The sequence below is a fragment of the Helianthus annuus genome, chromosome 8 (assembly GCF_002127325.2).
Source record: "Helianthus annuus cultivar XRQ/B chromosome 8, HanXRQr2.0-SUNRISE, whole genome shotgun sequence".
Classification (NCBI taxonomy): Eukaryota; Viridiplantae; Streptophyta; class Magnoliopsida; order Asterales; family Asteraceae; genus Helianthus; species Helianthus annuus.
Window position 1 is genome coordinate 134,770,173 of NC_035440.2, and position 14,384 is coordinate 134,784,556.

A 14,384-nucleotide genomic window follows, 5' to 3' on the forward strand; every position below is an offset into this window, starting at 1 on the left:
TGCTTTCTTGGTCTCCAAGTAAGGCAGCTGCAAAATGGTACTTTCATCCATCAAGGCAAATATGCCAAAGAGCTTTTAAAGAAATTTGATATGGATGATTGTAAGCCATGTAGTACACCCATTGCAACCAATAAATTGGTCATGTCTGAAGAAAAGTATGATTTGGTTGCTCAGACCTTATATAGAAGCATGATTGGGTCTTTATTGTACCTAACTGCATCTAGACCAGATATCATGTTTGCAACATGCGTCTGTGCAAGATCCCAATCAACCCCTAGAAAGTCAAACCTTATTGCTGTAAAAAGGATATTCAGATACCTCAAAGGTGCTCCCACACTTGGTATCTGGTATCCAGCTGATGGTAAAATTGAGCTTTCAGGTTTCTCAGATAGTGACTTTGCTGGATGTGATAAAACAAGGAAGTCCACTTCAGGAGGGTGCCAATTCCTAGGCATTTGCTTAGTGTCTTGGCAAAGCAAAAAGCAAGCAGCTGTTTCCACATCCACTGCTGAGGCAGAATACATAGCTGCTGCAAGCTGTACAGCCCAACTGCTCTGGCTTCAAAATTAGCTACTGGATTTTGGTATCACTGCCTTGAAGACACCACTTATGTTGGATAGCCAGGCAGCAGAAAATATCATCAAAAATCCAGTTTCCCATTCAACCACCAAACATATCGACATCAGACATCACTTTGTGAGGGATTGCTATGAAAAAGGTTTGATTTCTCTGCATCATGTTCCAACTAAGGATCAGCTGGCAGATGTGCTAACCAAAGCATTAGACACATCCACCTTTGAAAGCTTGATCTCTAGGATTGGCATGATTAACATGGAATAACAGGCAAAATCCTGTTTTTCATGAATAAAAGCATTAAAATGTTTTCAGAAAATCAAAAATCCATCCTTAAAAATAGCTAAAATGAATCTTTCATTAAAATCCTAAAAGTCTGCCATAACCACTGATGGGTTCAAAAAGTCTGTGATTCTACAAAAAGTATGTCCTCTGCTGAAAGTCATCCCCTGTTCTCATTTTCTTTGGTTAACCACTGATGGTCAAAATCAGTGGTGCATCCAATGCTGAGCTATCTACTGATGGTAAAAAGCATCCACTGTCCTCCATTATCATTACAACTGTTGTTCTCACAACCTATACTGTTTAAAAGTACTGTCCTTCACTTCACCAAGGGATGGCATGCGGGCAGTACTTAGGGGTCAGACCTTTTGTAACTGCTGCCACATCAGCATTCACTCTTCCTCTATAAAACCCCCTTTCAACACCCAAACAGGGTTTCACTGTCGACTTGAATTTTCAAAAATTCTTTTCTCAAAGCAGTTTCCATCACATTTCGTCAAATCTCTCCACACTCTCATCTTCGATCCTCATCTTCAAAATGACAAAATCGAAATCATCCGCAAAAGCTTCAAAAGGGGCCTCTCAAAAGGCTACCTCCACCGACATCCCACACAAACCGTCTCACAATCTACTGGGTCTTCTCACAAAACCCGGCACCGTCGATACATTTGATTCCATCCTCGACATACTCAACGCCTCAAAGTACAAAACTTTGTTGACCGCTAATGCACCCATTTACCTGCAAACTCAGAGAGAGTTTTGGAAAAATTGCATCCTTGAAAAACAAGGAGAAGATATCATAGCCATTAACTCTACTCTGCAGAAGAAAGCAGTCCGAATAACACCGCAATCAATATCTGAGGTCTTTCACCTCGCTGACCAGGAAGGTAGAGATTCTTTCCCTAAAAACGAGTTAAAAATTGACTTCATTGAGAGAGGGTATGCAGACACAATGAAGAGGGATACCTTACAAAAAGGTTTCTTCCCTTCTGCAACTAGATTTTTATTCCATACCCTTCTCATGTGTGTTTCAAACAAAACCACCTCCTTTAATGAAATACCATTGAAAATTCAAAACTTGGGGTATGCTATTTTACAAGAAGAAAATCTTAACTACTCTAAGGTAATTTTCAATGATTTGGTTAAAAATGTTGAAACAAAATCTTTCTTACTGTTTCCAAGATTCTTAAGCTATTATTTTGAGAAAAAGTTCAGTAAGGATGATATTGCAGTAATAAACCAAGGTGAATCTTTTCAAATAAACAGCTTAACTGCTGAAACATTTTCAAGAATGTTACCGCCTTGTAAAACACAAGCAGAGGTGCCTGAGCAGACTTTAGCAACAAACACTGCTCCTCGGGTATCTGCTGCTGAGCCCACTGCTCAAGGTGATCAAGGCAGCCAAACAACTGTCTTGAAACCCACACCTAAAATCACCAAAAAGACACAGAAAAAGAAAAATCAAAAACCCCCCAAACCCATCAAAAAGGCAACTCTTGAGGATGAGATACCAGAGCAACTGCCTGTGATTGCACAAAAATCACAACAAACCACTACTGCTACTTCCTCACAGCAGTTGGTAGAAATATCTCAACCCATACCTGAAACTCCTCCTGTCTCTTCACAAAAAGAACAGGTTGTACAAATAGGGTCACCACATCATGAGGCTCTGGAAGCACTTGTTTCCATCCTCCACGGCCCAATACCCGGGGCAATTCCGCTTTCTAAACCCACCTTCACATCCCCAATTCCACCAAACACCAAACTGCTGTTGGATGCAATTGATTTGAACCTAGCACAAACCAGTCCTTCTCACTCACCTGTTCATGAGAAAATACTTCAACATGAGAGTGGGCTTGATGTATCAATCTTTGCTAACCTACCAACACAACCTGAGGAGGTTACACCCCTTGAGTTACAAGTTACTCTTGGTGGTATTCCAAGTGAAGCAGCCACTACAAGTGTTGAACCTACAGGTTTACACTTGGACAGTGGTTACATCAATAAGACTTCCTTGGAGGCAATTCCTTCCATAACACCTCTGTTATCTGCTAGTGAGTTTGTATTAACCATTGGTTCAATCAAAAGATTATCAAGTGTTGAAGGAAGAAGACCCCAGTACCAAGAAAAAGGGGCATCAGTTGTTGATGTTTGGAGTACACTCCCTACCTCCACTTCTGATAAAACCACTGCTAGTGGGAAATCAGATGATCCCATTAAATTGGGTGATGGTTTAAAGTACCAAGAATTGACGGAACGTGTTGAAAAATTGGACGCATCTGTTGCAGAAATTAAAGACATGCTGCAACAGTTGTTAACCATTCAAAAGGTACCATCCACTGCTGTTCCATCTCAAACACCTGCTCCACCACCAGCAGATGTTACAAATGAGCTCTGGAACCTTTTTCAACCTTTTCTCCATCAACAATTTCAGTTGGCCGAGCACCAACATGCTAAACATGTTCAAGGTCTCAAAAAGGCAATGGAGTCTAGGTTCAGGGATACAAACGATGACATCAAGGCTCTTAAGGCCCATTTGTTGACAACCACTGGCACTGCTCCTCCGACTGTACTTTATATTGATGACCTCCCTGCAGATAATGCCAAAAAGGGGGAGAAAATTAAGGAGTGGGTAAAGAAAGGGATTGATAATGGGCTATACCTTGACACAGAAAAAGATGCAATGCTCAAAGATATTCCTTTGCCAGATGGTAGTAAAAAGGTTGATGTTACCCATAATGCACTTGATGATGCTGTCATAAGTGTAAAGAAGGATAGAGCGGCAAAGGATCTAGCAAGGTGGAATGAGGAGAAAAGAGCTTTTATAGAGCTGAATGCGCAGGGTTGTTCTGGTGAAAAGGATGATCAAAATCCGATTCCAAAAGGAAATCTTACTAGAAAAGTAAGGAAACCCAAATCCACACCATCCAGCCTTCCAAAGCACACTCCAAAAACACTGTCCAAAAAGCCACCAACATCAAACCTCCATCCAAACTGTTGTTGAAACATCTGTTGTTACAACAACTGCCCCCACTCAAACACACACCACTACCACTGCCTTACCACCACCATCAGTTCTTGCTCTAAAGCAAAAGACAGCAGATGTTAAAAATCTGTTGTAATGACAACAGTGGTTGAAACACCAGTTGTTTCAACAACTGTTAGTCAGTCACAAACCACTGATCCACCCAAAACATCATCTGCCTTCCCTAAAACAAAAAGGAGAAGGGTTGTCATATCAGATGATGATTCTCCATTACCACCACCAAAAGCTTCAAAATCCCAAGCACTTATCACAATTCCAAAACCCATTCCTCTTTCTTCAGCTCAAATGTACAAACCCTTACCTCCTGCAGGTGTTCAATTTCCTCTTGAACTTGTAACAGTCAGAGATGAAATTAAGTCTTTCTACTGTGAGGATGACCCTGCCAAAAGGAGCTTGCCATCGATTGAAGGATATCCCAGGCCAACAAATATTGAAGAATACTTGAAAATCAAGGCCAAGCAAGCAGAGGATATCTTAATCAAAATCAAACAACGGAAATCTGATAGAGAGTATCAACAAAACTATCAGTTTCTACTTACACAGGTCAGAGCTCTAGAATAGTTTGCAAAAAATGTATGTCAGCAAATCTCTGAGAAGGCAGATGAGTCCTTGAGAAGAGACTACATTGAAAACATCATGACCTACAAGACATACAAGGGGGAGAAACACATGTACAGAAACTGGACCATTCCTGAGCTTGAAAAAGAAGTAGCCAGGATTCATGAAATGATCAAGAATAAGGTCGAGCAGACTCCCCCTGAAAAATTCAAAAGGGTTGAAGCTGATAAGGCTTTAGAGCTGAAGAGAATGAAAGAGGAGCTGATAATTGCTGAATATGGGTCAAAGAACTCTGTGTCTAAGTGGGGAGAAGCGAGGGTCAGGGCCACCTACAAAAGGTTGGAAGAGCTTAGGAAGAAAGATCCAACAGCTCCAAAAAAACCTGATTACTCCAAAGCAGAGGTTTCAAAAGGATCTTCAAAGCCACATCCCAAAAGAACCACTGCTCCTGCTGGTACTGCCATCTACAAAAGAAGGAGACAAAGCCAGTTAGGTTCTGAAACAGTTCAAGATATACTTACTGGAAATGCCATTGTGAAAAAGGGCTTTTTGTTAATGTTGAATGAAGAATCTGAACTGGAAAAATCTGCACATACTGCTCAGCCAGTTATGAATAGGCCAACATCACCAAACTCCTCAACAAATAAAAATCTCCCAAGAAACCCATGACGCCTAAAAAAACAAGAGTGGAAAACTGATAAAAAGAACCACGTATTGACTATGGTCAGGGCGGATGGCGAAGTGAAGAAATTTACAAGGGAACAAGCTCTTGGCCTAAGACTTGAAGATTTGCAGGATCTCCTTGATCTTCCACTTAGCAGGGATGATGATGATACAGATGCCTTGACTTTTGAACTACAATTCAAAGGGCAAATAAGGGAACTGTTGTTGAGGCAATAAAAATCTACAATAATGGAGAGTTTTGGCATTATCTGTTCCAGGGGGAGATTGTTGGGATTGAACCCTACCAAAGGAACAGATAATAAAAGCCAAAACTGGATCACAGCAGTAGATTCAGAATAAGCAGATGTTTGGTTGTAAGTCTCTCCCCTTGAAAGTGGTTTCAACATCTGCTGACCTCCTATCTGCTGATCATGCAAAATGCTGACCTACAACTGCTGATCAAGACAAAGTCTGATAGAAGAACTAAAGCTCTGCTTCAAGCATTGCTGATTATGACAAGAACTGCTGGGTTCACAGCAGTGGAAGGATGCAGCAGCAGTTTGAGTCTGTTTTATGTATTGAAATGTAATATCAGTAGTTAGCATAGTAGTGTTTGTATAGATCAGAGGTTAGAATTTGTTAGGAGGTTAGATGTCACTTTCATGGTGACGTCAGCTTTGATGCTCAGTGGTTTGCAAGTGCCTATAAATAGAACAGTACTCTGTACTGTTCTGTTTAGCTCTTTCACTATCTTCTTTCTGCACGAACAAACACTGAGCTCGGGCTGAGGGGGAGTTTGCATATCATACACGCATTGTAATCAGAGTTTAAAAATAAATTTAATCATTTGATTCAGTGTTTGAAAATGTATGATTGATAGCATTTCTTCTGTTTGATTGTGAAAAGTTTGCTTCCATTAAATTCCGCTGCACTACTCTTCCATTTGTTCATTTAAATTCAAACACAAATCACAATCAATCCAAACTCAGATCCTAACAGAGAGGCAGAGGCTGGTGAGTTTCCGGCAACCCATAGCAGCCACGCGGTGGTGCACTGATGTCTGTGTTGGGCGTCGGGCGACAGAGAGAAACAGGGTGTTTGTTGAGTTTGTGATGTTAGATGAACAGTGGCGTGGTGACAGGGGACAAAGATGGAGCGGTTTCAGATAGATGGTGAGCGGCAGTCGGGTGAGATGCGACGGAGTTGTGGTGGTAGTGTTATTGAGTATGGCTCGAGTAAGGAAGGACGGCGATGACTTAGCCGTCCAACGATGACACGGCGGCGCAAGGGTGGTACCGCGGCAGAGGCACGATGGTGCTTTGGCTGTTCCGATAACCTTGATGATGGCAAGCGCACATCTCCGGTAAGTGGTTCTTGGGCTGAACATGATGTTTATACTTAGATCTGTTACATCTAGGTTTTTATTTTGGTCTTTAGGAGTTCGGGGGAGGGCTGGTGGTGACGGACGTGGTTCGGGTGAGGCGATGATGTTGAACGTGGTGTTTGGTACAACGGCTACGGGTGGCGGTGGTGGTTACCGGCGGCGGATATGATCTCCGGCCATCGACAGTGATGATTTTGTTTTCTTTCTTTCGTGTTGTTGGAGATGAATCAAACACTGGTCAAACTCAGTCAAATTTGGGGTTTGACTGGTCAATGCAGATCAGACCCGGTCAATGGTCAATCTACTGGTCAACACACCCGCCTAGGAGAGTTATGTGTCGGTTGTTTAGACGAATCTCACATTAAGGTAATGGCGCGCACTAAGTTGTATTTATGTAATTATAAGTTGTCGTTGGGTAAATATAATTTGTATTCGTATTAAATTTGTATATACAACGCTATGTAAGTATAAAATGTTAAATGGTGAAACAGACGAGACGAACTGACTCGGAATTTTGTAACGATGTGACGATAGTGCACATTTGGGAATGGTTAAATTAAAGGCGGTTGTGTACGGGACTATCAACTTGCCGGACAATATTTATTCATATATTAACTAAACTTTTGGTGAAATATAAACATGTACATTACTAAAAAATGCGAAAGGTGTTAGTTTGTATTAAAGCCATTAATAATTCCACTCGGTCTGATTGTAACACCCCAAAAACGAGTTTGGTAATCAAACCATGTAAATATTAAAGAGCGGGTAAAATACCGTTGGCGCTAATGATTTAATCCGGAAAATTTTAGAATTCAAACAAGTAAGCTTAATAATAAATAAAAGAGAACAAACACATTGAGAAGATAAAGTTTATAAGGAGCTCGAGTTAATGGGACTTAAAATAAAACGGGTCATGACTCCCTGAATCCGCTAAGTTAACTAGGAATAATTAACCTAGTTAGTGATGTGTAAATGAGTAATAAAACATGGAGTTCTTGTCCATAATAGTTAAAATTAAACTTGAGGGGTCAAAATTATTAAAAAGGAAACCATGTTTTATTTAATAAAATAAAAAACACAACACACACACACAGTATGTATGTGTGTGTGTCGATCTCCAGGCGACCAAACAAGGGGAAACCCTAGTTCTTCCTTAAATCACCAAATTGGAAGGGAAATCAGAGCTTAAATTCATGAATAAACGCGTATAAACTATCACCAAGTCATGGAGATCACAAGGTATGTCAAATTTTTTAAGTTGATGATATCTTGAATTTTAGGATGAACACTCATAATCGAAATTCGGAAAGAATGTTGCATGCATGAGTGATATTGTGTTGAATTAGTGTCTAGAAAACAAACCCTAGTCGAAAACATGCTGAATTGATGTTAAAGATTAGCAATTTGATGACTACCCTTATGTGTGATAAGAGGGTTTTATGAAAAAAATTGATGCATTCATTAAGGTAGATGAAATTGGACATGTCTTGTTGTTCTTGTGGTGTCTAGCTACTTGAAATAGTCAATGCATGATTAGATTTGAAGTTGATGTTAGTACTTGTTAATTTTGCTAGAATTTAAGGGTTTAGAACACTTAAATGGACTGGAGAAATTTGATGTTTCGTGTTGCACACAAGCTGCTTGATAAAATGCTTGAACAAGAAAATATAACAAAGCTGATTGGAATAAAAAAATTATTGGAATGCAGTTTTTAAAAAATCATATAAAATCACTGGAACGGCCTGTGAGGTTGAGCCTTATATGCTCAGAAAGCTATTAAAACATACTACGTTTTATGTTTGAACATGTTTGTTAAATTCTGATGTTAAACGGGTCAAAACAGTGTCCTAAGTCGGCTGAACTGTTTTGACAGCAAGCTGATTGGAAGCATTTTGTCTTCTGAGCTGATTTTGCGAAAATCATAATTAATTCTAGGAAGCTCGGATTGAGCTGATTCTTTATGGGTTGGAAAGATATTTTAGTATTCTACATTTCATCTTTGATCACGAAGGGCTAAATAAAACAGTAAAGTGGTTAAAAGAGTCGATTCCGCAGCTACATTGTAAAGTTGCTACACATTGTATTGATAAACTTAATCTAAGAAAATTGTATACAAGAAAAGGGTGAATTGTGAGAAATGTGATAATGATGGCATTCTAATAAATTAACTTGAGGCAATGTGTCTAACGTGGAAAATATAATTTGATTGTAAGACTTGGTAAGAGGTATGTCGTAGTAGCGTTTATTCCATACTTGAATGGTGTGGTGTGTACCATGTATTTGCTTCAAACAAATCTTATGAAATTGGGTGTATTAAAGGCATCTAAAATACATACAAATGATTTATGCAAGTAATATGTACGTGTATGCCAAACATGTTCTAAGTTAGTGCTCAGTCACATACACAAGGACAGTTTGACTTACGAAAGTCAAACTGACCTAAAACTAATGTCTTGATAAATGAGTATGTGTGAATCCATGAGATGTTGTGGTCATTTTATATAATGACTAATCTAACAAATCTTTTGGGTATTGTGTTAAGTTTGACCTCGTCAAGCTAAGTGGGAGCTGGAAAGGAATGGATCAAACGGGTCAAGTGCGCAAGGAAAGCTCGAACGGACGCAAACTGTAAGTAAAGCTTACACCTATTTTTTTAGCATACGTATTTATTCTATAGGTGATAAATACAACAACAGATCATGTTCGAGTTATGGTGATAACCATGCTTTGTAATAAATATAATTGTTTAGTCGTATAGACCAAATGGGTCAAATGATGGTGATAACCTCATATGACCATATCGACTAATGTTTGTTGTTAAGTCATATGCTTACAGGAACGAATAGCAATTTGGATAATTGCGTCATCATAGAATATTGAATTAATAATAGCAAGGTATAAACGGGTCTATACGTTGACTCGGGCAAGGTACGCTTATATATAGATTTATAGTTAAAAGTGTTTAATTTCCCTTAACGGGTCAAAAGGAGTAGATAGGTAAAACGGGTTAAGAATTCATAAGAAACCCGGAATTTGAACCTTGCACATTAGTAAATTGATATAACGTGATATGCATGATAATTTGAAAAGGTAATAAACAAGTTTGTTTGATAAATCACGAACGGGTTAAAAAGTGTCATAATTGAATTTCAAGCCGAGAGCTTGAAAGTTAAAATTTTCTGAATTTAGATGTCGGGTTTTCACTCCGTAAGATGGAGAATTAAATTACGAACGCGTAGGAAAAAGAATCGCGAAAAACGGACTTGTAGAATGAATGTTATGCACCTTAGAAGTTGAAAAATTGAAAGAAAATGGTGCTGGGCAAAAGTGCAGGATTTTAACCTGCACCCGCTGGAAAACGGTCTTCCCCGCGACACGCGAAGGGAGTCACTTGTTCTGGCGCGACACGCGGGCGCGCTCGCGGCCCGCGAAGGATTGAAAGGAATTTGTCGCGTGGCGCGACAGATCAAAAATCTGAATTTTTTTTTTGTTATTTGTATGATACCAGAACTTGTTTTTACATGTTATAAATTTGTCAAAACTAACAATTGATGTGGTTTTGACCTTAGGTGATGTTCGTCTCATTTCGGACGCCGATCAATCAAGAATTCAAGAACCGAACACAAAGTTTTGAAGCTTCCGCGCTAATCTAATCTTGTTTTAGACAATGTTTATTTGTAAACACTAAACTCAATGTTGTATGTTTTAACTAGTTAGTTTGTAAACTAGAATACCATAACCATGTAAACTTAGTTTTTATAACTAAGTTTTGAAATGATGCATTTTGAAATTAAAAAAATGCAGGTTTTTAGTTTAAAATCTTAAAACAATGAGACGGGTGTTAGAAGTTGGTAATCAGAGCTCATGGTTAAAGAGTAAAGTGTGTTCGGTTCGAGACTTGATCGCAAATCCGGTAAGTACAAGTATGTTAACGGTTTAGTATGATTAAAGTGTTGTGAACAACACATAGGGTTATCGTGTAATACACGTTACCCCAATGAAAATGATTAGTATAGCTAACGAAATTACGTGCTTTGACACGTGCAGTAAAAAGCTTTGTATTACAACACAGGCATTTATTAATGTCGAAATTACTAACTTTGTAAATGTTTAGTTGAAGGATACTCGCATCTGAAGAAGACAAGTGTTGAACGAATTGTGGATATGACGGTGGAACGGTCCGAGGTATGACAAGCAGAGCATACGCATCAAGGACCTAAATCGCGTGACGATCGCAAACAAAGTTAACGGCAAGAAGAGCCCATTAGGGCAAGCATTTACAGGTGCACATTTTAAATTTATTGAGTGAATAGTAATATGCAACAAATACGTAGAAATTGACCGTTGCATATGTAAATTAAAAACTTGGAAAAACCTGAATAGAATACCTATCCAGCATGTCATTTCCAAGAAAACTAAATAGAGGCGTTACTTACATGGGGTGTAATGTGAAAATTATAAAAGGTCATGTATATCAGGTGTTGATCGCTTACTCTGGCCAAGTAAGTAGTGAATATGTGGTACCATGAACTTTTATGATGGACATACTGACATCTGATGTAGTAAGGACGGGGTGAATGGGACAAATTAAAAAAAGTACCCAAATGAGTCAAATAAGCAAAATGTTTGATGGTAAACGTAAACACAAGTCGGATGACAGAAGCGTATTACGTTAGAATAACGAGCCCGAGAGAAGGGACAAAGATTAAAGTAAATAAAAATACGAACCAATTAATGTGAATGCTATGGCATAGGGGATAATGTTTGACTGTCATTAGTGATGAAATTCATACAAACAAGTCAAAGGGGTAGAATAAAGAATAAAGGGCTTGAATGAATTAAAACGGTGAATTTCGCTAAGACGACCAAATAAATTAAAGTGACGTCTAAAACCATATAAAAATGGTTACTTGATGATGACTTCGGTAAAGATACCCGATAGATGGGTAGGATTTTGAAAGTATGCGTAAACCAAGAGACGGGAACGCGAAATAGAAAGTCAAAGGACTCGGATTAAGAGTCATGACTAAAAGACGATGAGAATTTACAAACAGGAATTTTGCTAACTACGTTCAACTATTTTAAAGTTGAACGGGTCGAATAAAGATTGAAGTTTGACGTTCAGGAGTAATGAAATCTCACATGAATAAGTCAAACGAGACGAATAAAGTATAAAATCTTGATAGGGCAAGTAAACGCAAACCGGTGAAACCGAAAAGCTAAAAAAAACATAAAAATAATAATAATAAAAGAACCCTGGTAATGGGTTGTAAATAATTATAGGAATAAACCGGATAACAAATAACAAAAAAAAAACACAAACCAACGTGTAAATGACATAGGAAGTTATACAGTCGGAATATTAGTTTAAAATGGAAGCGGGTGCAGCCTTAGAGTACGGTCAAGGTCCATAGAATTCAGGAATGAAAATAAACGACTTCTAAACATCAAAAATGGTGTGCTGACACCGAAAGTATAACTTTAGAACGACATGTGTAAAAGAGGATCTACGGGATCGTCATGACCCTCAGGATAGTAAGTGGTGTTGAGGTCTACGGGACCAAAAAGACTCTTGGGTCACAAATAGAAAGAAACAAACCGTTGGAACCTCACCTTAAAAAGGTGGAAATCTAAAGAGATAGCCTACGAGGCTAAGTAAAAGAAGCTACAGGTCACTTGGGTAAGGCGTGGAAAATTGGTTACAATTCTTTACGTAAGAATAATAATGGTCAGGAATAAACTTAGAACGAAAATTCCTAGACATGAGAAAAAGATGTAAGATAAAGAGAAAACGTAAACTAAAAATTTAGTTTTTAGTTAAAAGCAATGTTTTAACAAACATAAGTAGTATGAGGTGGTTTAAGAAATAGTAAACACACATAAAGCCGGAGATGGCAGTATAGTATGCCCGGGTGCCAGGGCACGAAATGGCGGTGACTAATCAGTCAAGCCGGTAAAACCCTTGAAGTCAAAAGAAGATTTCTAGGTAAAGCGCTCGTCAACATAAGATTAGCGGCAACTGAGTGGTCAGGTAACAACTCAGTCAAGTAGGCGAAAAAGATATGAAATATAAAATGAAAATGTTGGTTCATAAGGACTTACACATAAAGGACGCTCATGTTAATATGAATGATAATATTGTCCGAAAGAATGAATATCATAGAAACGAAACTAAGTTCGTTCAGTCTAAATTAAAGAACTAAGTGAGAAAGGTTTCGGGGACGAAACCTCTTTAAGGGGGGGGGGGTAGACTTGTAACACCCCAAAAACGAGTTTGGTAATCAAACCACGTAAATATTGAAGAGCGGGTAAAATACCGTTGGCGGTAAAGATTTAATCCGAAAAATTTTAGAATTCAAACAAGTAAGCTTAATAATAAATAAAAGAGAACAAATACATTTAGAAGATAAAGTTTATAAGGAGCCCGAGTTAACGGGACTTAAAATAAAACGGGTCATGACTCCCTAAATCCGCTAAGTTAGCTAGGAATAATTAACCTAGTTAGTGATGTGTAAATGCGTAATAAAACATGGAGTTCTTGTCCATAATAGTTAAAATTAAACTTGAGGGGTCAAAATTGTTAAAAAGGAAACCAAGTTTTATTTAATAAAATAAAAAAACACAACACACACACACAGTATGTATGTGTGTGTGTCGATCTCCAGGCGACCAAACAAGGGGAAACCCTGGTTCTTCCTTAAATCACCAAATTGGAAGGGAAATCGGAGCTTAAATTCATGAATAAACGCGTATAAACGATCACCAAGTCATGGAGATCACAAGGTATGTCAAATTCTGTAAGTTGATGATATCTTGAATTTTAGGATGAACACTCATAATCGAAATTCGGAAAGAATGTTGCATGCATGAATGATATTCTGTTGAATTAGTGTCTAGAAAACAAACCCTAGTCGAAAACTTGCTGAATTGATGTTAAAGATTAGGGATTTGATGACTACCCTTATGTGTGATAAGAGGGTTTTATGAAAAAAAATGATGCATTCATTAAGGTAGATGAAATTGGCCATGTCTTGTTGTTCTTGTGGTGTCTAGCTACTTGAAATAGTCAATGCATGATTAGATTTGAAGTTGATGTTAGTACTTGTTAATTTTGCTAGAATTTAACGGTTTAGAACACTTAAATGGGCTGGAGAAATTTGATGTTTCGTGTTGCACACAAGGTGCTTGATAAAATGCTTGAACAAGAAAATATAACAAAGCTGATTGGAATAAAAAATTATTGGGCTGCAGTTTTTAAAAAATCATATAAAATCACTGGAACGGCCTGTGAGGTTGAGCCTTATATGCTCAGAAAGCTATTAAAACATACTACGTTTTATGTTTGAACATGTTTGTTAAATTCTGATGTTAAACGGATCAAAACAGTGTCTGAAGTCGGCTGAACTGTTTCGACAGCAAGCTGATTGGAAGCATTTTGACTTCTGAGCTGATTTTGCGAAAATCATAATTAATTCTAGGAAGCTCAGATTGAGCTGATTCTTTTTGGGTTGGAAAGATATTTTAGTATTCTACATTTCATCTTTGATCACGAAGGGCTAAATAAAACCGTAAAGTGGTTATAAGAGTCGATTCCGCAACTACATTGTAAAGTGGCTACACATTGTATTGATAAACTTAATCTAAGAAAATTGTATACAAGAAAAGGATGAATTGTGAGAAATGTGATAATGATGGCATTCTAATAAATTAACTTGAGGCAATGTGTCTAACGTGGAAATATAATTTGATTGTAAGACTTGGTAAGAGGTATGTCGTAGTAGCTTTTATTCCATACTTGAATGGTGTGGTGTGTACCATGTATTTGCTTCAAACAAATCTTATGAAATTGGGTGTATTGAAGGCATCTAAAATACATAC

The 14,384-nt window shown here is 38.1% G+C and overlaps 1 long non-coding RNA gene across 1 annotated transcript; it reads left to right on the forward strand.

Annotated features, from left to right (window-relative positions):
* Positions 1-7,606: 7,606 nt before the first annotated feature.
* Positions 7,607-9,434, forward strand: LOC118481277. Its single transcript, XR_004865208.1, has 3 exons — positions 7,607-7,745; positions 9,049-9,134; positions 9,343-9,434. It is a non-coding gene; the product is annotated as an uncharacterized LOC118481277 (long non-coding RNA).
* The last annotated feature ends 4,950 nt before the right edge of the window (positions 9,435-14,384 follow it).